Source organism: Dromiciops gliroides, chromosome 4 (assembly GCF_019393635.1).
Source record: "Dromiciops gliroides isolate mDroGli1 chromosome 4, mDroGli1.pri, whole genome shotgun sequence".
NCBI lineage: Eukaryota > Metazoa > Chordata > Mammalia > Microbiotheria > Microbiotheriidae > Dromiciops > Dromiciops gliroides.
In genome coordinates this window covers 59726182-59751733 of record NC_057864.1, presented here as the reverse complement: position 1 = coordinate 59751733, position 25552 = coordinate 59726182, and the positions used below count along the sequence as shown (strand labels likewise).

The 25552-nt window shown below is 43.0% G+C and overlaps 1 protein-coding gene across 8 annotated transcripts in view; it reads left to right on the top strand.

The window, feature by feature from the left end:
- Positions 1–384: 384 nt before the first annotated feature.
- GPR161 (G protein-coupled receptor 161) overlaps positions 385–25552 on the top strand; it is a 59641-nt gene continuing 34473 nt past the window's right edge. Inside the window, exons 1-3 of one of the 8 annotated variants that reach the window (XM_044001711.1) lie at positions 388–735; positions 2028–2419; positions 15307–15430. The gene's annotated coding sequence lies outside the window, so the exon portion shown is untranslated. Of the gene's footprint in view, positions 736–842; positions 925–1035; positions 1424–2027; positions 2420–15306; positions 15483–25552 lie in introns of those variants that run through there. The other 7 variants (XM_044001712.1, XM_044001713.1, XM_044001710.1 and 4 more) reach the window with 7 other exon arrangements.

Here is a 25552-nt window from a genome sequence, read left to right as displayed (position 1 = left end):
AACTGAGGCTCTAAGTGATTTCCCCAAGGTCTACAAGAGCTTGTAGATTTCAAAGGTGGGATACCTGACTCTCAAGTCCAGAGTGCTATCCAATTATGTCTCTAACGCATCTGGGAGGTGGTGGTTGTTCTTTTAAGGAAGTTAAAAAAAACAAAACCTTACATTTAGTTTTCACCACCCTCCTATTTTAGTGCCCTTTCTTTTTTAGCTATTTTAACCGTCGCTTTTCTCCTAATTAAGACTGATGCGCATGGAGGAAGAGTGGAGAATGTTAAAGGAGAGAGCAACTGATTGAGACTATGGAGAAGGAAGTTGAAGATGGAATAAATAGGAAAGGAATGAAGGAGGAGGGCATTTTAGAGTAGACCATAAAGCACAAGGAATATATTTAATTTTTCAAAAAGACAGAAACAAGTTAAGTGAAACATATCCAAGTGGGCGGGAAGGGAGATATGAGGATGGCAAGACTCAGAAGAAAACTGGAGGATGGAAGGAGAATAGGCAAGGGGGAGTTTGAAAAGGCCGAATCCGGAAATAAGGAATAGGGATGGGGAAAGGGAAAGTACAAAGCTGAAGAGAGAAGGAAAAAGCAAAAAAAAAGGGGGGGGGGCACAAGGATGGAACGACTGGAAGAAGCCAAGAGATCGGACCCGGGGAGGGCAGAGGGGAACGAGGAGGCAAGCCAGTGACATTGGTAGGAGCGATCGCAAAGACAGCGTAGAGCGCAGACCTGAGGTAAGGAAAGCTGGGGCCCGGGGCCCGAAGAGTCAGGGGGCAGGGGGTCGAAGCAGTGCGGGGAGCAGGCCCGAGGGACCCGATGGGTACAAGCGATGGACAGGGGACAGAAGGAGGGAGAGGAACTGAGGAAGACAAGAAAGAGCTTGGAGGATGGGGTGGGAATGTCGGAGAGGAAGTACAGAAAAGGTGAGTGGGGGCGCAGGGAGGCGGGAGGACGAGGATGAGGGAGGCGGGCCTGGGGCCGCGTAGGCTAGGCGGGCGGGCTGGGGGAGGAGGAGAGAGAGGCCGGGAGGAGGGGCGGGCGGTGCGGAACCGAGCGCGGCGCGGCGCAGAGCACAGCAGCGCAGCTCGGCTCGGCGCAGCGCAGCGCGGCGCGTCTTAGCAGATCCCGGCGCGGCGCAGCAAAGTTTCTTGCCCGCTCCGGGTCCCCTCGGCCCTTCTCTGCGTGTCTGCAGCAGCCGCCAGTGGCGGCGGAGCTCACTGGGGAGGAACCGGCGGGGGCTCGGGGTGCCGCAAACCGAGACCTCCCGCCCCTGGAGCGGCGGTGGCCGAGAGGGAGGCAGGCAGGCAGGGCTGCCGCGGTCGTGGCGGTGCCGGTGGCCGGAGAAGGGAGAGGTGGAGGTGGAGGTGGAGGTGGGATGGCCCAGCCCTGAGCAGCGGCGGCGGCGGCGGCGGCTCCTCGGCGGTGAGCTCCCAGCATCGGGCCGGACAGGAGGACGGGAGGGCTGAGGGGCGAGGACTGCTGAGTCCCAGGCCCGGAGGGGAGGAGTTTGGGGGAGATGGAGCGGGTCTGAGCTTCATTGTGCAGACAAGAGGGAGGAGGAGGAGGTGGTAGTGGCGGCGGCGGCAGCGCGCGGCCTTGGCGGAGCCTTGGAGAGCAGGGTGGGCGCGGCGACCATTTAGGACCCAGCCCCCGAGCCCCCTTCGTCCAGGGCCCGCGGAGACCCTCCACATCATCTCTCCCGCACACTCGCACCCCATCGGTCACCCCCTTACTCTTTGTATTTCCTTCATTAATCCCTTCTTTTATCACTAGCCACCTCTCCCCTCCAACCCCCCCTCTGCCCCCTTTTCCTGTGGATGTTAAGAAACCAGCCCTCCAGCTCTTCTCCTCCTCCTCTTCCTCCTCTTCCTCGTTCTTGGGCCTGGGCAGTGGTGCTATTTATGTCACCATGTTCTTGGAGAAGCCCCCATCTCTGAGCCCCAGGAAGCAGTAAGGGTGTGGGGCCGCCTTGAAAGGGGCCAGTTCCTTTCTGTATTCAATCCTCGCCTCCCTCTCTCCCCTCTAGGAGCCTCCCCCCCATCTCTAGCAAGGGTGGTCATGGATGCTGTTGAACTGGCCTCAAGGGGATTGATTTCTGCCCCTGAGCACCCCTCCTTCCAATCAGTCTCCCTTGGCTTAGCTCCGTGCCCTCACCCCGGGAAAGGGGTGTGGAAAGAAGCAGCCACAGAGCCCATGGATCTCAGAACATCGAGGACAAGGTGAGCAGCATCATCGCTGGGCATCTAGGAAAACACATGACACCTTCAGCCTTTGGAGCTTCCTAGACTCTTCGAGGTGGAGACTTCCAGTGGTCAGCGTCTGTGCCAGGAGTAGCTAGGGCCACATCACCCACCAGGGAGAGAGTGGCATTTTCTTTGGGCTGAAAGATCTTTAGGGGAGAGACTGTAACCTTCCTCGGTAAGTTGGCACTCCTTTGCTCCTTTTAGATACTGCTACTTTATACCAAAGCTTCTTAAGCCCCATATGGCATAATCAAATGTGGGGATCCTGAAAAATTTGGCAGTAAATGTTTGATTTGTATACCTGTTTTATATACCTATATATCCTGGGTTGAGTAAAAATTTCTCCGGGTAGAGAGTAGAAAAAGTTTAAGAAGCCCGGCTTTATACTATAATACTATAACTCACCTTTTAGACAAGATAATATGCGGGATGGGGAAAATTTGGACAACCTGAATGTGTTTCATGGCGTTAAGAGAAGTCATCTTCTGTCTAGGCCAGTCTTTCTGAAAATACTAGCTAAGGTCTAAATTATCGTCTTTAATCCATGGTCTTTAGGGGAATGTGATTTTTTCCCCCCTCTAATAGGTATGAACATGCCACCTCATTCCCATACTGCCCAAGAGTACATTTCTCTATTCTATGACCCAACTAAACCCAAAGATTCTGCTTAGAGGATCATGGTATTTAGAGCTGGAAGGAAGTTTGAGGCAAATCTAGTTCAAATCTCCTTCTACACTCTAATTTTACAGATGAAAAAAGATATAGCCTAGAGCAAAGTAACTTGCCTGGTGATTTACAGGGTCTTCTCTGAGTCCAGATCTCTTGTTCTTTCACTGCACCACAAGTATCCCCCTATGACTGAAGTAGTTTTCATTTCTATCCCATTTTGCTTTGAAGCATAATAGAAAAGAGAACAATTTCTTGACATGCAGCCACATCAGAAAGGACACTTGTGAAAGGTACTGTCAGACCCCCCACAGATGTTCGTCTGGCTTTCATGAACCACAGAAACTCTGGGGTCTGGTCCTTGGCTTACAGGGACCCTCCACACATCTTCCTTCTATTAGTACTTTAAGAGCTCTGCTGTTTTCCCTTTCCCTCTGTACAAAGACACAGGTTCTCCAACTTGGCTCAATTTGGTGTCATTGAGGGGTCTCTCCTTCAGCTCTTGCTTTTTTTTTTTTTTATTCCCCAGCCCAACATTAACCTTGGTAATATCACAGGAAGACCACTCCTTTTTTTGGCCATTAAGACGGATTACACTAAAGTTTCTCTATAATGCTGTATTAGGGTCCCTGCCATGGAGCTATCTTATAGATGAGGCCAACTGATAATGAGTTCTTTGTGGCATTTCAGGAACCCACATTCTGATTCTGCTCTAATTTGATAACTTTTCTAGCTTTTTTAGTTGCATGCCTCTTTCTCTATTTTATTCATGTAAGGATTTAGAGATATCAGATTTCCCCTAAGAACTGCTTTGGCTGCATCCCTTAAGTTTTGGTATGTTGTGTCATTAGTGTCATTTTCTTGGATGAAGTTATTGATTGTTTCTATGATTTGTTGTTTGACCCACTCATTCTTTAAATTTTTTTTTTTTTTTAGTGAGGCAATTGGGGTTAAGTGACTTGCCCAGGGTCACACAGCTAGTAAGTGTTAAGTGTCTGAGGCTGGATTTGAACTCCGGTACTCCTGACTCCAGGGCCAGTGCTCTATCCACTTCGCCACCTAGCTGCCCCCCACTCATTCTTTAAGATGAGATTATTTAGTTTCCAATTAATTTTCAGTACATCTTTCCATGGCTCTTTATTACATGTAATTTTTTTTTTTTTTTGGTGAGGCAGTTGGGGTTAAGTGACTTTCTCAGGGTCACACAGCTAGTAAGTATCAAGTGTCTGAGGCCGGATTTGAACTCCGGTACTCCTGAATCCAGGGCTGGTGCTCTATCCACTGCACCACCTAGCTGCCCCGATTACATGTAATTTTTATTGCATAATTTGATGACTTTTCTGGTGGATTTGAATAAATTATTTTTAATTATTTATTTGTTTTGGTGGGGCAATAAGGGTTAAGTGACTTGCTCAGGGTCACACACAGCTAGTAAGTTTCAAGTGCCTGAATCTGGATTTGAACTCAGGTCCTCCTGAATCCAAGGCCAGTGCTTTATCCACTGTATCACCTAGCTGCCCCCTTGAATGGATTAAAGACATTTTGTTATTCAGTCTTGTCAGACTCTTCATGACCCCATTTGGAGTTTTCTTGGCAGAGATACTGGAGCAGTTTACCATTTCCTTCTCTGGCTCATTTGACAGATGAGGAAACTGAAGCAAACAGGGTGAAGTGACTTGCCAAGGGCTAGACAGCCAGTAAGTATTTGAGGCTGATTTGAACCCGGCTCCCACTGACTTCAAGGGCTGGCACCCAATGTGCCACCTTGCTGTCTTATAAATCCTTGTGAGGGGTGGTGAAAGGCTGTGTTTCTTTAGAGAACAGGATAATAAAGAAGAGACATGGTATCAGGGTCATAGAATTAGAGCTAGATGAAATGTCAGAGGTCACGTAGTTCAAACCCTTCCTCTTATAGATGAGGAAACTGTGACCTAGAGTTAAGGTGACAGGCCAGAGATCACATAGGTAATAGAGGCAGAGCAAGGATTGGAGTGCCTGTCCTCACCAGATCCAGTATGCTTTCTGTTCTACCACTGTAGAATGTTAGGTTTAGGTTAGATAGTAATGAGAGTTTCTTGGCTGTTAAAATGACTAACAAGGGATTTTAGACTTACCTCTCTGATTTTGTATTTAAATGTGGTCTCTCCCCATTAGATTGTAAGCTCCTTGAGGGCAGAGACTGATTTTTGTTGTTTGTTGGTTTGCCCCTTTTTGTATCAGCAGTGTTTGGCACCAGTGACTGGCTCATAGTAGGCACTTTATTCATGTTTATTGATTTATGGATTGTCCAAGGTTACATAAGCTAGTAAGTAGCAGAGTTAGGAGGGCAGTTAAGATTGGATAGAGCACAAGGCTTGAAGTCAGAAAGATCTGAGTTCAAATCTGTCCACAGATGCTTACTAGATGTGTGACTCTAGGCAAGTCACTCTCCCCCTACTTGCCTCAGTTTCTCATCTGTAAAATGAAGGTATGCTGGGGAAGGAAATGGCAAACCATCCTGGTATCTTTGCCAAGAAAATCCCATGGACAAAAGTCCATTGGGTCATGTGGAGTGGGACATGACTGAACAACTCAACAACAACAAAGCAGAGTTAGGACTGGAACCCAGGGCTTCTGAGTCCAAATTCGGTCTTCTCTATGCTATGGACAGTCAGTCTGCTTAGGCCACTTTCAGAGACTTCCACCTTCATTCTCCTCAATGACATAATTTCAGCTTTAGAATGAGATCTGAATTTTTGAGGGGATGGAGCTATGAGTTAATCAAAGAGTGAAGTATCAGTTCCCACAAAGTGAATGCCTATCATCTGATTACAATGGCTTTGGTGAATGAGTTTTCAGTCACTCAAATAACATTTATTGTCACTGATGTTCAGTCATTTCAGTTGTGTCTGATTCTTCATGATCCCATTTGGGATTTTCTTTTTTTGTCTTTTTTTTTAGTGAGTGGGATTAAGTGACTTGCCCAGGGTCACACAGCTAGTGAGTGTTAAGTGTCTGAGGCCAGATTTGAACTCAGGTACTCCTGACTCCAGGGCCACTGCTCTATCTACTGTACCACCTAGCTGCCCCCCATTTGGGATTTTCTTGGCAAAGATACTGGAATGGTTTGCCATTTCCTTCTCCAGCTCATTATACAGCTGAGGAAACTGAGGCAAATAGGGTTAGGTGACTTGCCCAGGGTCACACAACTAGTGTCTGAGGCCAAATTTGAACTCCGAAAGAAGAGTCCATGACTGGTACTCTATCTACTGTTGTACCACCTAGCTGCCCTAATAAATCCACATAGCATTTTTTTTTTGAGGCAATTGGGGTTAAGTGACTTACCCAGGGTCACACAGCTAGTAAGTGTAAAGTGTCTGAGGCCAGATTTGAACTCAGGTACTCCTGACTCCAGGGCCGGTGCTCTATCCACTGTGCCACCTAGCTGCCCCCACATAGCATTTATTAAGCACCTATTATGTGCTAGGAACTAAACTCAGCAGGGGATACCTGTAGTAATCATTAGTATTTACATGGCATTTACAAGGTTTGCAAAGCCCTTTCCAAATACTATCTCATTTAATCCCCCACAACAAACCTGGGGAGGCAGGTGTCATTCCCATTTTATTTTATTTTATTCTTGTGGGGCAATGAGGATCAAGTAACTTGTCCAGGGTCATACAGCTAGTAAGTGTCAAATGTCTGCGGTCAGATTCGAACTCAGGTCCTCCTGAATCCAGGGCTAGTGCTTAATCCACTGTGCCACCTAGCTGCCCCCATCCCCATTCTAAAGATGAGAAATCTGAGACAGTCAGAGGCTAAGAGACCTGCTTAGGGTCACACAGCTAGTAAATTTCTTAGACTGGATTTGAACACTGGTGGTCCTATTTTCAGCTCCTGCACCCTGTCCCCTGCATTACCTAGCCTTCTACAAAGAAAGGCAAAACATAGTCCCTGCTCTCAAGGAGCTCACAGTGTAAGGGAGAGGAGGTGGAAACATTTCTTTTTGAGCCCATATTCCCCAGGGAGAGCACTTTCCTGAAGTTTCTAGGCACTGTCCTACCCCTGTGAGGATGTCAGACAGTGGTCCATCAATGGCTTTCCACAGCTTTCCGTACTCTGGGACCTGGAGATGACATTCTCTTTCTGTATTGTCTGTAGAGCGCAGTAAGCAAAACATCTTCAGTTTTCAATTTAAAGCTAAAGAAAAGTGCTGGGTTTTCATTTGATAGTGGGGATAAGAAACCTGGCTTGAGATTTCTGATCTGATTGGGTGAGGATTCAGAGGACTCTCTCTCTCTCCTCCAGCCTTATCCGTTGCCAAGTCCTGTCTTTTTGATCTCGGCAATATCTTTTGCATCTGTTTTCTCCTTTCCACTCCTACTGCAAGTACGGTTTAGACTTTCATCTCTTCTCCTCTAGACTATTGTAATAACCTCCTACCTTCTCTTCTTGCCAACAGTCTAGCCCTTCTCCAATCTGTGCTGTGCCTCACTGGCTGAGTAATCTTCCTAATGTGCTGCTGTGATTATGTTCTTCAGAAACACGGAAACCTTTAGTGACTTCCACTGCCACCAGAATGAAGTGCCAACTTCTCACCCGTGACCCTTTGTAGCCTGGCTCAAAGTCATTTTTCCAAACTGATTTCTTACCTCTCCCCTTCGAGTGTTCTGTGGCCAAGCCAACCTAACCCATTTTCTGTCTGTGCCTTTTCCAATTCTGTATGTGAAAGGAACTCATTCCGGGCTCCCATCTCCTTGGAGCAAATGCCCTCCCTTCAAAGTTCCACACATACACTGCCCCTCTTAATACGAGGTCTTCCATGCCCTCCCTAGATTAAAGTACTCTTTATAGTCTCAAATTTATTATAGAAAATTGCCTGTAGCCTATTCATTTATATTTATTTATTCTCCTTTTTCTTATATTTATATTTGTATAGAAAAAAATGTATATAGTGTTTACTTTATGCAAAGCATTGAGCTAAAAACATTTATCGAATGTTTATTATATACAAAGCACTGTACTAAAACGTTTCTCAAGTGTTTACTATATGCAAAGCACTGGGCTAAAATACATTTATTAAGTGTACTGTGCACTGTGTAAGTGCACTGTGCTAAGAGCTGAAGGGACAAATGGAAAAGTGGAGACAGTTCCTGCTTTCAGGGCGCTCACATTCTTTTTTGGGGGGGGAGGACAATTGGGGGCAAGTGACTTGCCCAGGGTCATACAGCTAATAAGTGTCTAAGGCTGAATTTAAACTCAGGTCCTCCTGACTACAGCTCTGGTGCTCTCTCCACTCTGCCACCTAGCTGCCCCTAAACCATGGAAGCTGGTGCTATTATTATCCCCATTTTACAATTGAAGAAACTGAGGCAGATGCTGGATAAATGACTTGCCCAGGGTAACAAAGCTAGTAAGTATCTGAGACTGGATTTGAACTTAGGGCTTCTTGACTCCAGGCCCATCACTCTACCACTTTGCTACCTAGCTGCCCCTAGCAGCATGCTCAGTTTCCTCATAGAGCTCACATTCTGATTGGGGACACAACACTAGAGGAGGTTTCAGCTGTGAGTCTAATGGAAAAGCTCTCTTGGTCCTTCGGGTACAGCAGCAAAACAAGTGGTAAGCCATCTTCAGTATCATTTTCACTGATAAAACCATATCCATTTCTGGTGTATAACCATCTGATACTGACAAGGACTATGGTGGTGAGAACTTTCTTTTCTGGAACTTGAGTAGTTATGACTAGTTAGTTATTTGCGTATTAGTCCTTTCCTCTCACCTATTAGATTGTAAACACCTTGAGAACAGGATCTGTGTCTATATAGGTGTAGTACCTAGCATAATGCCTCAGACAGGATACTTGCTAAATTTTTGTTGAATTAAATTGATGTATAAAAATTGGTTAGTAACTAGATGGTGCAGTGGATAGAGCACTGGGCTTGGAATCAGGGACTCATCTTTCTGAGTTCAAATCCAGCCTCAGAAACTTAATATCAGTGTAACCCTGGGCAAGTCACTTCACCCTGTTTGCCTCAGTTTCCTCATCTGTCAAATGATCTGGAGAAGAAAATGGCAAACCACTCCAGTGTCTTTGCCAAGAGTCAGACACGTCTGAAAAATGACTGAACAACAACAAATAAAAAGTGGTCCCTGCCTTCAAAGATCTTACAGTGTGATGAAACAAAGTATATGCAAAAAGGCAACTAATGATATAATATAATCCAGTGTGTGATAATACCTAATGAGTAATACAGATAATATGTGCTTGTGGAAGTTTAGAGGAGGAAGAAGCCACTGTGGGCTATGATGATCCTAGGAGGCAGAACTGACTTTGAAGAGTTTGTAGGATTCAGATCAATGGAGAGGAAGGATGAGGCCATTCTTGGCAAAAGGGGTGAGGTGGGCAAGGTGTTTGAGAGAGAGATAGTTCAATATAGCTGGAACTTATTGTTTGTTCTTCATTCTCAAAGAGGGCCATGACATCAGGAGGTGATGTCATCACTTGTAGTGAATTGGATTTAAGTGAGGGAGGGCTGTGCGAAGTCACCAGCCTCAGTCTCTCCTCCAGAGCCATCTGGGTCCAGTGGCAAGATATACATCAGGACCACTGGAGATAGCCCTGGATATCTGAGGCAATCAGGGTTAAGTGATTTGTCCAGGGTCACACAGCTAATAAGTGTTCGAGGTGAGATTTGAACTTAGGTCCTCTTGACTCCAGGGCCAGCACTATCCACTACACCACCTGGCTGTCCCTAACAGAAGTTTGGTTTGAAAAGCTAGACCAGGGTTGGATTTCAGAAGTCTTTGGAATGCCAAGGGGGAGTTAGAATGGTCAAGTGTGACATCATCGTGTTTAGACCTGGACGGGACATTTGAAGTCATCTGGTCCAGTCCCCTCATTTTACAAATGAGGATGCCACAGCCAAGAGAAGTTAAGTAATTTACCAGACACCACGCAGGGGATGAGTGACCAGGTTAGGATTCAAACCCAACTCTTTTGAAGCCTCTTTCTACTACATTTTCTTATCTCTCTGTCCACACTTGCTTTCAACCCAACCTCTTAAAATCAGCATCATGAGCAGAACCAGGAGAGCATTGTACAAAGTGTCAACAACATTGTGTTTTGATCAACTGTGATAGACTTGACTCTTCTCAGCAATACAGTGGTCCAAGATAGTTCCAAAGGAGTCATGATGGAAAATGCTCTCCAAATCCAGAAAAAAGAACTATGGAATCTAGATGCAGATTAAACCATAGTATTTCTACTTTTTTTTTTGTTTTTCTTTTTTGAGGTTTTCCCTTTTGTTCTGATTCTTTTTTCATAGTATGACTAATGCAGAAATATGTTTAATGTGATTGTACATATATAACCTATATCAGATTGCTTTCTGTCTTGGGAAGGGGCAAGGGAGGGGAGGGAGGGAGAAAAATTTAGAACTAGAAATCTTATAAAAACAAATGTTGAAGACTATCTCTACATGTAACTAGAAAATAATAAAATACTTTTATGATTTAAAAAAATCAACATCACGGAGAGAGCAGCTACCACAATACACACCCTTTGGTGTCACTGTCAAAAAAAGACTATTGGGTTGGATGGGTGATTGTCATGTCTTATGTCTTTTAATTACCCCATGTAGAGTAAGAGATTACCACAAGAAGGTGGCTAATGTTCACCACTAGAGTATTCTGTTCTCTGCTCTTTGCTTATTAGCTAATATGGCAATATTGTTGATGTCACTCATAAGACAGCTTTATGCTAGGTAGTCAGTGGATGAATTCATCGATGTTCCACTCAAGAGACTTGAGTGCTACACCAAGGCTTTTATCATTCATTGAAGAAATTGGTTAGTGGGAAATATCCCCATTCTTCCTGCTTCTCCAACTCCTAGTCTAGCCATAAGAGTGAGAAGGAGAGCCCTTCTGAATAACAGCATTTCTATTCAAATCCTTACCTTAGATCTGAACTAAACCAAACTATGAACTCCAATGTAGAATTCAGTCCAATTCAATAAGCAATAAGTGCCCATTATGTGTAATGTTCTGTGCTAGGTATGGAGAATAACAAGATGAACAATGACAGTACCTTCCCTTAAGGAGCTTACAATCTAGTAGAAGGTGAGATGTATACAAATAACTATAATATAAGCATGAAAATGGCTTAAGAGGGAGGAGCCAAACAGAGCAGCCTGAGAGATTCAAGGAGCAGGAGAGATCATCCCAGCTGAGTGTAACTGAGACAGCTTCATGAAGGAGATGGTACTGGAGCTGGGTCTTGAATGAGAGGATGGATTTCAGTAGATGTAGATTGTGGGCTAAGGAGTCCATTCCAAACATGGACACATTGTAAGCAAAGGCATGGAGAGACGATAAGCTCAGTAGTCCAATTCTGCCAAAGTATGTAGTATATGAAGGGAAGTAGTGAGAAATCCAGTAGACTGGAAAGGAACGTTGGATTCCAGTCTTGGAAGATCTCAGATAGTAAGCTAAGGGTTGAGATTTTTATTTGGTACGTACTGGGAAGATCTGAAGAGTTTTGAATCAGGGGGTGATGCTGTCAAGCCAAATATAAGAAAGATGCCTTTCCTACGGAAGTGAAGGAGGAATTGTAGTGGGGGAGGAATTGAAAGACCAGCTAGATCAGTGGTTCTCAAACATTTTGGATTCAGAACCTCTTTAGACTCTTAAAAATTATTGAGGCTCACAAAGCATTTCTGGTTTGGGGTTGTTTTTTTTTTTTTTTGCAGGGCAATGAGGGTTAAGTGACTTGTCCAGGGTCACATAGCTAGTGTCAAGTGTCTGAGGCCAGATTTGAACTCAGGCCCTTCTGAATCCAAGGCCAGCTTTATCCACTGTACCACCTAGCTGCCCCCAGGGTTTCTGTTTATGTAGATAATATCTATCAATGTTTACCATGTTAGAAATTTCATGTCTTAGTAGTAGTATAAAAATGCTTTTGACTTTATAGATCCCCTGGGAAAGTCTTGGGGAACCTTAAAGAGTCTCTAGACCACACTGTGAATTGCTGGTAAAAGGTAATATGTCAGCTAGGTGGAGCAGTGGATAGAGCACCGGCCCTGGAGTCAGGAGGACCTGAGTTCAAATCTGGCCGTAGACATTTGACACTTATTAGCTGTGTGACCCTGGGCAAGTCACTTAACCCCAACTGCCTCACCAAAAAAAAAAGGTAATATGTACCTGAGCAAGGGTGGTGATAGTGGAAGTAAAAGGAGGAAGATATATGCTATAGGTATTTCAGAGGTAGAATTAACAGGCTCTAAGTAAGTCACTTAACCTCTCTGTTCCTTAGTTTCCCTTCCACCACCACCCCACCCCCCCAGGAAATGAGGGTTAAGTGACTTGCCCAGGGTCACACAGCTAGTAAGTGTCAAGTGTCTGAGGCAGCATTTGAACTCAGGTCCTCCTGAATCCAGGGCTGGTACTTTATCCACTGCACCACCTAGCTGCCCCTTAGTTTCCTCTTTTGTTAAAAAGGCGGGGGGGGGGGGGCACGGGCTTGCACTCGATGGCTTCTAAGTTCCCTTCCAGCTCTAAGATTTTATGAACAGCACTTGGCAACTGGTTAGATAAAGGAGTTGAGGGAGATGGAAGGATCAGGAATGTATCCAAGTGAAACGGGCCACATTTACCTGCCTAACTCAGAACTCATTCATTAATTCAAATAGCCATTGAAATGCCTACTATGTGCAAAGCTCTCTGCATTTCTCCCTGCCAAAAGAAAAAAAAAAGATTTCAAATGAGAACCAGACCTATTGATTTTCTAACAATTTTGAAAGGAAACTATAATGCTACATCAACATGTTCCCTGAGCTTAGATTTCATTTGGTTTGTTTGCATTCTTGACTGGGGTGATGAGAATTGTGAGGGTGGCTGCCTGTGGTTAATAGCGGAGTGACTTGCTCTGGGCAGGGAAGAATACCATCTCTAGGAATCCCTCAGCACAGTGCATTGATAGACTCTCCTGCAACCATCCCAGGGACTTGGACCATTCATGACTCAGTTGTCAGCTAGTATGGCTGTAGAGACTGGTCTTTGCTTGTGTGATCAAGATCCCTTGATCTTCAGCTTTGGTGCTTTCCAAGGACTTAGATGAATGGACCATTGCTTTTTCAGTCTATGCAAAAGGTTTTTAGACCCTCAATGCGTTTGAAGTTTAGGCTAGAGGAGTAAGGGCGATGAGGGAAGATGGCACAAATTAGGTATGCTTATTCTCTGCACTGTGGCCAGCAAATTTTTCCAGTGTCTCTTACTTGGTTATTCCTTCTTTCCCTTGGTCCTTTGGGTCTTTTCTACTGTTTGTTTCTGGTGGAAGGGGTGGGGGAGGAGGAGAAGGTAGGTGGAGAACGGGCTGAAATGATAGAGTATTAAGGAGTGAAAAGTAAAAGGGAAGAGGGATGATGTGGAAAAATTTAGTTTGAAAATTGTCTGGGGGCAGCTAGGTTGGCACAGTGGATAAAGCACCAGCCCTGGATTCAGGAGGACCTGAGTTCAAGTCTGGCCTCAGACACTTGACACTTACTAGCTGTGTGACCCTGGGCAGGTCACTTAACCCTCATTGTCCCTCAATTTAAAAAAAAAAAAAGAAAGAAAATTGCCTGAAGGAGAATTACACAAATAGAACAAGGGGATGAATTAATGGTGTTAATGGGGAAGACATTACTTTTTTGTCGTTGTTGGTTGTTTGGTTTTTGATTTTTTGTTGTTGGTTTTTTTTGTTTGTTTTTTTTGGTGAGGCAATTGGGGTTAAGTGATTTGCCCAGGGTCACACAGCTAGCAAGTGTCAAGTGTCCGACTCAGGATTTGAACTCAGGTCCTCCTGAATCCAGGGCTGGTGCTCTATCCAATTCACCACCTAGCTGCCCCAGACATTACTTTTTCTTTTCTTTTCTTTTCTTTTCTTTTCTTTTCTTTTCTTTTCTTTTCTTTTCTTTTCTTTTCTTTTCTTTTTCTTTCTTTTTTTTTGCAGGGCAGTGGGGGTTAAGTGACTTGTCCAGGGTCACATAGCTAGTAAGTGTCAAGTGTCTGAGGCCAGATTTAAACTCAGGTACTCCTGAATCCAGGGCCAGTGCTTTATCCACTGCACCACCTAGCCACCCCCAACATTACTTTTTCATATTGTAATCTGACTCTTCCTGAAGCTCAGTGTTGCCATGACTTAGGATGTCTCATTTATGCACCTTCTCTATAAGGGCATCATTGCACTGTGTCAAGGAAAAAGGAATTAGCTCATGAAGCAGCTCTAAAGTATGTTGTGGCCTAATATAGCCATCCTTCTCCCCAATTAGCACTTAGTCTACCTTCTCCCTAACCCAGTCCTTGTATCCGCTGTGGGTCCCTATTTTCCCAGATGAAACAGGACTCAGAGGCCATCGTGTGGATGAGTCATGATGTCATGAAGCAGAGGGGTTGACATCCCTTCTTGGTCCTCAGTCATGGCCTAGCTATAGCTTTCAGTAACCCCTCCCGCCACCCCCCTCCCTGCACCTGGTAGGAAGCTGCCCCCCCAGCAGGGAAGCCTTTGCTAGCACCAGACAGCAAAATAGTTCATCCTGAGCTCCAGGGGCAGGTTGCCGATTGAATCACCACCAGAAGTTATTTCAGCTGGGAAAGGTAGACAGGAGTCAGCCTACTCCGGCACCTGGCCTGACCTGCTTCACTTGTGGGACTTGGCATTCGCAGCCTAGGGGAGCAAGGCTTTGGGCCAGCCACTGGGCTGTCTTCTCACTCTACTGGGTAGTAAGAAGCTGGAGGTGGGAGGGAGGAAACCTAACTAACAACAAAGATTCCAGAGCCTCGCAGGAAAATGGTGGTGGAAGACTAAGCATTCTGCCTTTCTAGGCCCCTTTTCCTCACACGCTGCCTGGGAATGTCCCCTGTGTGCATTTTGTCTTTAACCTGAGACAAAGCTGGTTGTGTGGGGGTTTTCTGGGAGAACTGAAACTAATACTGCTCCCCTTGCTTTTGACTGTAGAAGGCATGGGGGTGGGGGGAAGGAGTCTTTTAAAACTTGATTGAGGTGGTGTGTAAAAGGGAATTGTGGGGGCAGCTAGGTGGCGTCGTCAATAAAGCACCAGCCTTGGGTTCAGGAGGACCTGAGTTCAAATGCAGCCTCAGACACTTGACACTAGCTGTGTGACCCTGGGGAAGTCACTTAACCCTCATTGCCCCGCAAAAAAAAAAAAAAAAAAAGGAATTGGGTAGCCTGTCTGCATTCTACCTACAGTCTAGTCCTCCGAGTGCAACTTTGTCCACAATGTCCATTTTTTTCTTCAGCAAAGTTGGGAAAAAGAAATTGTTTCTTAAGGAAATTTGTCCTTTTTTGAACAGCACCTGTTTTATAGTGAAGGGCTCTCCCATACAACTTGGATAAATATTCCTATACTCATTTTATAGGAGAAGAAACTGAGGCAGAGAGAAGTTAAGTGAACACGATGCTCTGGAGAGTCACAGAAGATTGGGCAAACATCATAACCCCTCAGTGGAACAGCCTGGGGAATAACTATCGCATCTGAACAAGGTGAGGAATGATTCACACCAGGCAAACAGTGGAGACGGCCACAGGATCAGAGGTACAGGATTGGAAGGGACCCCTGGATTCCAGCCTTCTTGATATTTCTTGTTTCAGGACTAGGATCATAAGATCATGGAGTAGGAAAGGACCTCAGAGGCTGTTTTGTTTTTGTGGGACAATGGGGGTTAAGTGACTTGCCCAGGGTCACACAGCTAGTAAGTGTTAAGTGTCTGAGGTCGGATTTGAACTCAGGTCCTCCTGAATCCAGGGCCGGTGCTCTATCCACTGCACCACCTAGCTGCCCCGTATATTTATATTCTTAACCTGGCATCTATGAACTTAGGTTTTTTAAATTCTTTTTTTAAAATTTGTGACATATAATTATATTTTATATGCATATCAAACATAGATATAATATACAAAGACACATAGGTTTTTTTAATTCTTTTTTTTAAAATTTGTGATATATAATTATATTTCATATACATATCAAACATAGATATAATATACAAAGACACATATATGACATAATAGTAAATTTTCTACTTTATTATATTTAGATATATCTAGATATATTTAATACATATAACTTAATATTTAAATTCCTTACATAACTGTTTTATAAATAAGAAATATATATTAATTTATAGAAATTTGTTGAAATATAATTACTATATAAATAATACCTAAAAAACTCATAAATGCACAATATATATAATGCACAACATATGAGTGTGTATATGTGTGTGTATAAATGCATATATGCCTCCTGTACCCTTCCCAGCATCCCCCTCCCCCACCTTTCCAGATTAAACATTTTTATTTATATTTTTCTATTCCAATCTCTATCTCTCCCTTGCCCCCTGCCTGCCCTCTCCCTGAGGTGGTAAATAATCCGATATGGGTTATATATATATATGATATGTTTGTCACTTAATGAAAGAATGTGAAAAATATCATGCCCCAGTCTGTTCCATCAATATTAGTTCTTTCCCTGGAGGTGGATAGTATGTTTCATCAAAATATTTTGATAACTGTATTTCAGTATAATTGGTTTATTTTGTCATTGTAAATTTTATTTTATTCATTTAAAAACATAACTCTAAGGAGGGGTCATAGGTTTCCCCAGTCTGCTTGCCAAAGGGGTTCAGAGTACATTATAAAAAGAAAAGCTTAAGAACCCCTGTTTTAGAGGATGATTACCAGCCTGTTATATCAGAGAAATCCTGTAGATGTGTTATCTCTGAATTTCAGCCAAGGTATTTCAGGTCTCTGATTATATCTTTGGGGAGAAGATTTGAGAGACATGCATTGGGTTCACAGAATCTTGGAGTTGAAAGGAATCTCAGTAGCCACCTAGACCAGCTTGACCAAGATTTACCTCTAGGCTTTTGTGCATTTCAGTAGATGTATTGTTTGAATGACTCCAGACGTATCGCTTAATGTATTATTGTCGACCAAGAGAAAGATTTCTACTTGGTTGCTGTAAACCTCAGACCTTGGCCTTGTCTTTTTCTTGAATTAAGACATCAGAAAGGTAGTTGAAATAAAGCTAGGAGGAATCACTTGTATGTCAGATGACAGAGACTGTGGTTCTGTGGGAAAAACCGTGGATGTGGAATCAGAGCATCTGGGTTTAAATGCCAACTTTTGTCTTTACAACCTGTCACTTTACCTCTGTGGGCCTCAGTTCCCACATCTGTAAAATGAAAGGGATGTACTAGATGGCTTTTAAAGTCTCTTCCAGGGAGCAGCTAGGTAGTGCAGTGGATAAAGCACCAGCCCTGGATTCAGGAGGACCTGAGTTCAAATCTGGACTCAGACACTTGACACTTAATAGCTATGTGACCCTAGGCAAGTCACTTAACCCTCATTGCCCTACAAAAACAATTTTAATTAAAATTTTTTTTTAAAGTCTCTTCCAGCTCCAAGTCTAATATTTGGATCTTCCAGATTGAAAAAAGTTGCAACAAACAGGCTGGAATTGTGAGATAAATTTAACAAAATAATGAAAACATAGTATCTTGAAAGAGGAATGTTCTATCTCATTGTATTCTGTGACCATAAGGCCACATCTAGGATATTGTGTGCTGTTGGGGGCCGCATATTTTAAGGGAGATGTTAGCAAATTGGAATGTGTTGAGAGGAGGGTAATTAGTACATGAGAATGGTAGAAATGATGTCACGTTCATGCATTCTGCAGATATTTGCTGAGTACCTATTATGCACAGGGCATAATGAGAGCTACTGAGATGAATAATACATGTTTGCCATCCTCAGAAAGGTAACAGTCTTGTAGGAGAGAGTTGTATCCCAAACTAGGAAATAGGTACAAAATAGTTTGTTAATTTGGGGGGGGGGCAGGGCAGGGCAATGAGAGTTAAGTGACTTGCCCAGGGTCACACAGCTAGAAATGTCAAGTGTCTGAGGTCAGATTTGAATTCAGGTCCTCCTGAATCCAGGGCCAGTGCTTTATCCACTATGCCACCTAGCTGTCCCTAGTTTATTAATTTAACAGAAGGAAATGTCCCTTATGATTGGGGAGGATGATCAAGGAAGACTTTGTGGAGGAATTAGCATTTGCTTTTGCTTGGGAGATTGTCATAAGAGGAACTGGGAATGAGAAGGGAAGTCTTGGGGAGGGAAGCCGTATATACACCGTCAACTTTATCCATGGTCAAATAGGGGGATTAGTCTTCTCCTTTATGTTTCCAGAGGACAGAGTCAAAAGCAGTGAGTAGAAATTTCAGAAGAGGAGATTTTGACTTCTTTTAAGTTCCAACTAAAATCCTCCCTTCTACAGGTGACCTTCACCAACCCCTCTCAATTCCAGTGCCTTCCCTCTGTTAATTATTGCCAATTTAGCCTGTATCTGACTTATTTGTACATATTTGTTTGCTTGCTATTTCCCCCCCCCCCCTTAGATTGTTGTGAGCTCCTTGAGGGCAGGCACTGTCTTTTGCAGCTTTTTGTATCCCCAGCTCATAGCACAGTGCTTGGCGCATATTAGGTGCTTAATAATTTTCTTGCCTGACTCACCAACTGAACTTAAAGGAAGAACTTTTCTAGCAACTTGAGCTATCAAAAAAAAAAAAAAAAGGAATGATTCTCTAGTGAGCTTCCTGTTAGAGGATCTAGGAGCATTTTGTGGAAGATGTGATGTCCTTACCTTTATTTCCTACTAAAAGTCCCCATAGCGATTCTGGAGGGAAAGGTAATTTACTAGAGGTTCTTTTTAGAGGCCAGTCTCCACAACTCTGATCTGAGCCTCACTGATATGCATTATTAATCAGTCTGCATTTTTTAAACAGCCCTTTTCTTCTCCCTTATGATAAAGACAGAATTCTTCAAGCACTGCTGGGCTGAAAGTTTGTCCTTATTCTTGGGAAGTACTGAAGAAAAAGGCAGAATTTCCAAGTCTGATTTAAATTAACTTGAAAGGTTTAAGGTTTGTCAAATCATCCTAGTTCATGGATTAAAGTGAGATTTAGCAGAATTAGTGAGATCCACAGAATATATTCATTGTTGATCTCCACCCCCCTCCCCCCCTTTTAAATTGTTACACTATCAGGTGAAATATCACTTGGAAGAATGGCCAAAGGACTGAGACCTACTAAGACTCTTAGATTTTGAATTTACTTCCCTAGAAACTCTGTGTCCTCTCAAGCAAAAGAGTTGTAGTCCCTGTTAGCTTCAGAAGAAACCTAAACAACCAAAAGATCTCTACATTTTCTCTCTGGTCCTCCCTCTCTCATGCAGCTCCAAAGGGTGGAATACTGGTTCCCTTAGTGGGATTATCTTGCACTCCATTCATTTCTTTTTTCTTTGTCCTCCTGAAAAACCCTCCTAAGTAGGCACCTCCTGTAAATCCGAGGGTTTTGCTGAAATGATCATTGTTTGTAAATGTTGTGTTTACTGCTACTTTAGGATTTGGGGAGGAAACCACTTACAAATGCCCTTTGTTGAATGAGCTGACTCTGAGAGTAGGTAGTTAGGGGTCTTCCAGCTTTGTGTATGGGGGTCCTTCTGTCTCTCGGGCCCTATGCTTGGAGAGTAACTGAGCCCGTGTTCATACCAGTCATTTCTTTGTGGGAACAGCTTGGAAGTAACTGCTGGGTTGGGAGCCTTGGCAACTGTTTTGAGTACTTGCTGAGAGCTAAGGATTCTGGGATTGTGTGCTGGCTCCCTTCCTGACTCCTTGTGTGGCCCGAGGAAATATTTCTCTCCCTCCATTTCTCCATTTGTGAAGCAGGCTGTAAGGACCAAGGAGAAAGCTCACTGAGCTGAGAGAAAGGAGACTTGGGTTATGGTACCAACTCAGCTTCTAACTAGCTGGGTAGCCCCGAGCTAATGACTTAAAACTCTCCTAGCCTCTTTTTTCTTATCTGTAAAATGAAGCCTAGGCCCTTGAGGATCACTTCTTTTTCAATCTTTTTAAAAAAATTGTTTTATACCTTCTAGGTCCTAAATCCTGTGAATCTATCATGCTTGCCCTGGGGCGGGGGTGGGGAGAGGGAGGGGATATTATTACAGAAATGCTTTGAGCTGTTGGGATGAAAAGCTCCAGAGAGTACTCACTGCCAAATAACTGCACAGTGATGTACCAGACCCACTGATTTGTTTGATGTGGTCTTAAAGTTGTTTCCTCTCCAGTAGGGTTGGGTTTTTCCCCCTTTATCATTTTGTATGCCCATCTCTGGAAGTACAAGCATGAATCCTCTTTAAAAGAGTCACCCCAGGTACCTCGCTCCCCAGAAATTTTGCTTTAAAGGTGGGGAAGGCTCCTGTTGAAATACCTTCCTTCCTTAAGAAAGATGCAGATTCTGCTCTCTGGTAGGTGTTGACAATTAAAACATGTTTTTTAATCTGCCTGTCTCCTATAAAAATAATAAACAGATCAGAGAAATTAATTTTATATCTCCTACAAAATTTAATAATAATAAACAGATACATATATCCCACAGAACAAAACCAGATCAGAGAACATAATGTGTCCTACAGGATAAACCAGATCAGAGACAGACAGGAAAACATAATACTAATTTATTTTGTCCCAAGAAGAAACATAACATCATGCTGGAGACCCTTCCAAAGAAGGGAGCTCGGGAATTCCTTCTTTCTGAGTGTATATAAGGTTTTTTTGTCCACTGGTTACAGAGTGTTATCAGTTTCAATAGTATGACACAAATTCAACCCAGAAGCAAAAGCAGTTTAACAATTTCAGTTATAACAAGTATGAAGGAAATACAGAAGCATCATGATAAGACTGCAGGATTTCAGAAAAGGGTTTGACAAGGATGAGGTTGTGGGGCGGCTAGGTGGCGCAGTGGATAAAGCACCAGCCCTGGATTCAGGAGGACATGAGTTCAAATCCAGCCTCAGACACTTGACACTTACTAGCTGTGTGACCCTGGGCAAGTCACTTAACCCCAATTGCCCTGCAAAAAACAAAAACAAAAACAAGAATGAGGATGCCCAGACTTCCCCATAAGATAGGAACTTACTATCCTGAGGAAAGAAGTCACCAGGTAAGGGACTTTTATCAGCTGGCTACCTGGGTTCAGTTTGGAGTTCAGTTGAAGGACATTTTGCTCCTATTAACTCAGGGTTTCATAAAAATACTTTTGTATAATAAAACACCGCCATCAAATCAAATACATTCATATTAACATAGGCCATTGAGGTGGAGAATGATCTATTTTTCAACCTAATTTAATTTAATATTCTGAACTCTATTAATCTGGTACTTAGCACAGTGCATGGCACATAGTTGGCGCTTAATAAATACTTATTGACTCTTCAGTGTAGGGCAAAATTTCTATAGGCAGATTTGTCTTAAATCTTATATGTGATGTTAAGAGTCAAGGATCTATAGTGAGAAGATTTGGGTTCAAATTCTGATTCTGCTATATAGCTCTTCTGTTGCCGTGAGCAAATTGCTTAACCTCTATTAAGGGCCTTTGTTTTCTCATCCATAAAATGATAGAGTTGGGCCTCAATCATGTTATGATCTTCATGATCTCTTCCTGCTAAAAATCCTATGATCTTATGACCATATATTCAGAGGTATTTAGTTTTTGAGAAGGAAAAAAGTGGGACAGCTAGGTGGTACAGTGGATAAAGTACCAGCCCTGGATTCAGAAGGACCTGCATTCAAATGTAGCCTCAGACACTTGACACTTACTAGCTGTATGACCCTGGGCAAGTCACTTAACCCTTATTGCCGCCCCCCCCCCAAAAAAAGGACCTTTATCTCTGATTGCTCCCCAACATATGAACATAGAACTTGGGCTGGAAGGAACCACAGAGCTAGAGCCCTGGGTAGTTAAAGGCCTTATTCAAAGTTAAACAGGTAGCAGCAAATATAATAGGTAGGATTTGAATCCATGTTCTCTGATTCTTTCCATTGTACCACCCTCTTCACCAGTCATAAAGCCTATTCACCTATAAAGCCATCCTCTAGGATGGACCCAAAAGACAACCCTGTAGTAAGGTTCTGGTGCACTGCTTTTGGGGAATAAAACAGAAGGATGAAGGAACAGGACAAGGCCATAGTTGGCTAATTATCTTATCATCCATCAGGAGTTGTCTCAGTGCTAAGTGGCCCCCAACTTGATAGGAGTGTAGGGAGTGAGGCAACAGCTATATAGCTCTTTTTTCATTTTTCTTATCTCTCAAACAGTAATGGGGGATTTCTCTAACAAAAAAGTAGATGGACTCTAGAGCTAAAAGGGTACTTACAATTTTAGCTTAAGGTGAATGTAGAACAAGGAGAGAGGCTGAGAAGGGCCAATGGAGACAAGGTGAGAAGGGGGATCAGAGGAAAGAGACCTGCCTACAGAGTGACTCACACTCCAAGAGGATAAAGAGAACCTGGTGAGGGCAAGTGCTGAAACCAAGTAGACCAAGGAGGTGTAAGGTTTGGGAAGGAAACCAAGACCAGATACTTCTTCTCTACCTTATCTCTTCCCATTTCTATTTTACACACACACACACACACACACACACACACACACACACTCCCCTTATAACAACAACAGCAGCAAGGTCTTCAGATCTAGCGAGCATGTCCACCAGCACATGCAGAATTCTGCAGGTATAGCTCCCCAACTCCTTTCTGCAGGGGAGAGGCTTCTCTTGTAGTCCTGTCTCTGGGGTTGAATTGATCCTGACAATTAATGCAAGATAGATTTTGTCTCACTGTTGTTTTGGTTAATGTAATTGTAGCAACTGGCTCTGAAGTTGCCCATATTGGATTTCTTTTGGTGAGACAGTGTACGCTATGAAATGAGATCATGTGTATAGAGCATTTTTCTTTTCTTTTCTTTTCTTTTTTTTTTTTTTTGTGAGGCAATTGGAGTTAAGTGACTTGCCCAGGGTCACACAGCTAGTAAGTGTTAAGTGTCTGAGGCCGGATTTGAACTCAGGTACTCCTGAATCCAGGGCTGGTGCTTTATCCACTGCGCCACCTAGCTGCCCCTATAGAGCATTTTGCAAACTTGAAAGCCTGATATCAGTGTCCCACAATTTTGTTAGCCATTACCCAATTTATTGTCATGTTTTCTGTCCAGTTTTTCCATGATTTAATCTACATATATTTGTACCCAGACACTCTACCAAAATACAGACATATTTACACACACTCTACCAAAATGCAGACATGTTTCTCAGGGGTTTGTTGATTCTTACCTCCAAGACCATGGTGAGTCAGGTCTGATGAAGCATTTCCAGATGGAATGCCTGGTACCTCCATAAAGTAATGAGACTTTTTTTTTTAAAAAGGAACTTACACATTCAGACATATATTTTCCTTCCAAGATATCCCCCTGGGAGGCTATAAGTTTATTCCAAGGATGCTGCCCTTCCTCTAATCGTTTTTGGATGAGACCGTTTATGAGCCACACAAGAAAACTAGCCTCATTACTTCATAATCATTCCTTGTTTTTGACCCAAAACAGTATTGCTTGGCTTAATCACCCACCTCATTCATTAGACTTGGCTGAGTGACTTCTGGCTGTTCCCAGAAAATCATGGCATCTTCAAAGAACCTAGATTACCCACCGTTGAACATTTTGAAAGAAGTTCTGCAGGGTTCAAAGGGAGAGCTCAAATCAGTGTGTAGACTCTAAAGGAGTACCTTTTTTTTTTCTTTTTTCTTTTTTCTTTTTTTCTGAAGGAGTAACTTTAAAGAGGTACAGTGTTCTTTTGAATGGACAAGTTTTGGGATGCTCAGTTTAAAAAAATCTGTCACATTTTAAAAATAATTATAAAATATCTAGGCATCAGTCTGTCAAGACACACTCAAGACTTCGAGAAATTCAGTTAGAAAACACTTTTTATTTATTTTTTTAAAGAAATAACAACTTGAATTTTTGAAAAAAATCAGTCATATTAGTGTAAGATGTTGATTTCAATAAGGTGGTATGGAAGTTAGCGTGGGTGTCTTAAAAGACTGTGCTTCCCTCCTTTAATCCAAATAACTCAGCAAAGTGATGTGAGTCACAACTTGATTTTGCTTCCTTTCAAAAGACTAGGCTTGGCAGCTTTGAGAGCGTTGTTGGCAGAGAGTCAAGAGGCGTACACCTGATTAGAGCATTCTTATTCCCAACTTTCCTTGTTCTTTGAGATACACCCTGGGGGATTTGCTGGGACCTGTGTCTCCCCTGCTCCGCATTGGCAGCCTCAGACACTTCACATTTCCCAGGTGACTGATTGCTTCCCCCTGCCTTGTTGACCGGGACCCTCCATGACTGCTGTGGTTGTCAGTGAGGCCAGCAAGCCATAGTACGGTAGTTCGACTTACCTTGTCCAAGAGTGTGGTCTTTATGGATCCACTCTGCAGTCTAAGGGCCAATCTCTTTTAGTATCAATATTTATATTGTAAAATGACAGTGCTTGGCATCTGCATATTAAAGGTTTTTTTCTGACATGTATGTATATGTATATTTATATATACATAATCTATGCTGATTTAGAAACTTTGATTTCTGGCATGAACTGATAATTTCCTTTTGCTATTTCACATAATTCCAAAGTTTCCTTACAAAGGCATAGATATAGATGGCATGATTATACCATTTGAAGATTGGGGCGGAATTGCCAATATGCCACCAGCTGATAGAATCAAGATTGGGAAAGATTTCAACTGACTGGAAATATGAGCCAGATCTGAAATGCTGAAAATCCACAGGAATAATCAACCACTTGTTCATTAGACTTTGGCCAAATGACTTTCAGCTTTTTTCCAACAAAATCAAATCTACCCTCAAAGGGCATCGATTTCCCACCATTGAAGCAAGTCAGAAGAATGTGGTGTAAATTCCAAGAGAGATTCCAAATAAGGATGTAGCCTCTCAAGGTGACTTTTAAGGAGAACAACATTGATTTAACAATTCATTCATCAAAGTCCCACAGCTTGGTTCATGTTAAGAACTTTGAGATCCAACCAAGACAGCTACATTAACATAGTGCGTGGTGTTGGACTTGGAGACAGGAAGACCTGAGTGTGAATGCTGCCTCAGACATTTCCCTGCTCTGTGATTCTGAGCAAGTCACTTAACCTCTTTTGGACTCAGATCCTCATCTGCAAATGGGGAAAATAATAGCTCCTAACTTAAAGGATTGTTATCAGGATTAAATGAAAGAACTTGTATAAGCTGCTTCACAAACCTTAAATTGTTAGAGAGATGATATACAATCATAATAACTATCATAATAATAATTATTATTAACCTGAACTGACCTCAAGTGGCAAAAACTCCATCTTTTTTTTTTTTTTTTTGGGCAGGGCAATGAAGGTTAAGTGACTTGCCCAGGGTCACACAATGTCAAGTGTGTGAGGCCGGATTGGAATTCAGGACCTCCTGAATCCAGGACCAGAGCTTTATCCACCATGCCACCTAGCTGCCCCCCAAAACTCCATTTTTTAAAAAAAATTTCATTGGCGTCTTTTGTTTTTGTATCACTTACATTTTCCAATTATCCCCTCCCCCACAAAGCTATTTCTTATAACAAAGAAGAAAAAAAAACAATTCAGCAAAACTAACCCACATGTCAAAAAAGCGTGACACTGAATGCAGTGTTCCATGCCCATGGTCCCTTATCTTTGCTGAGAAATTGAAGAGGCAT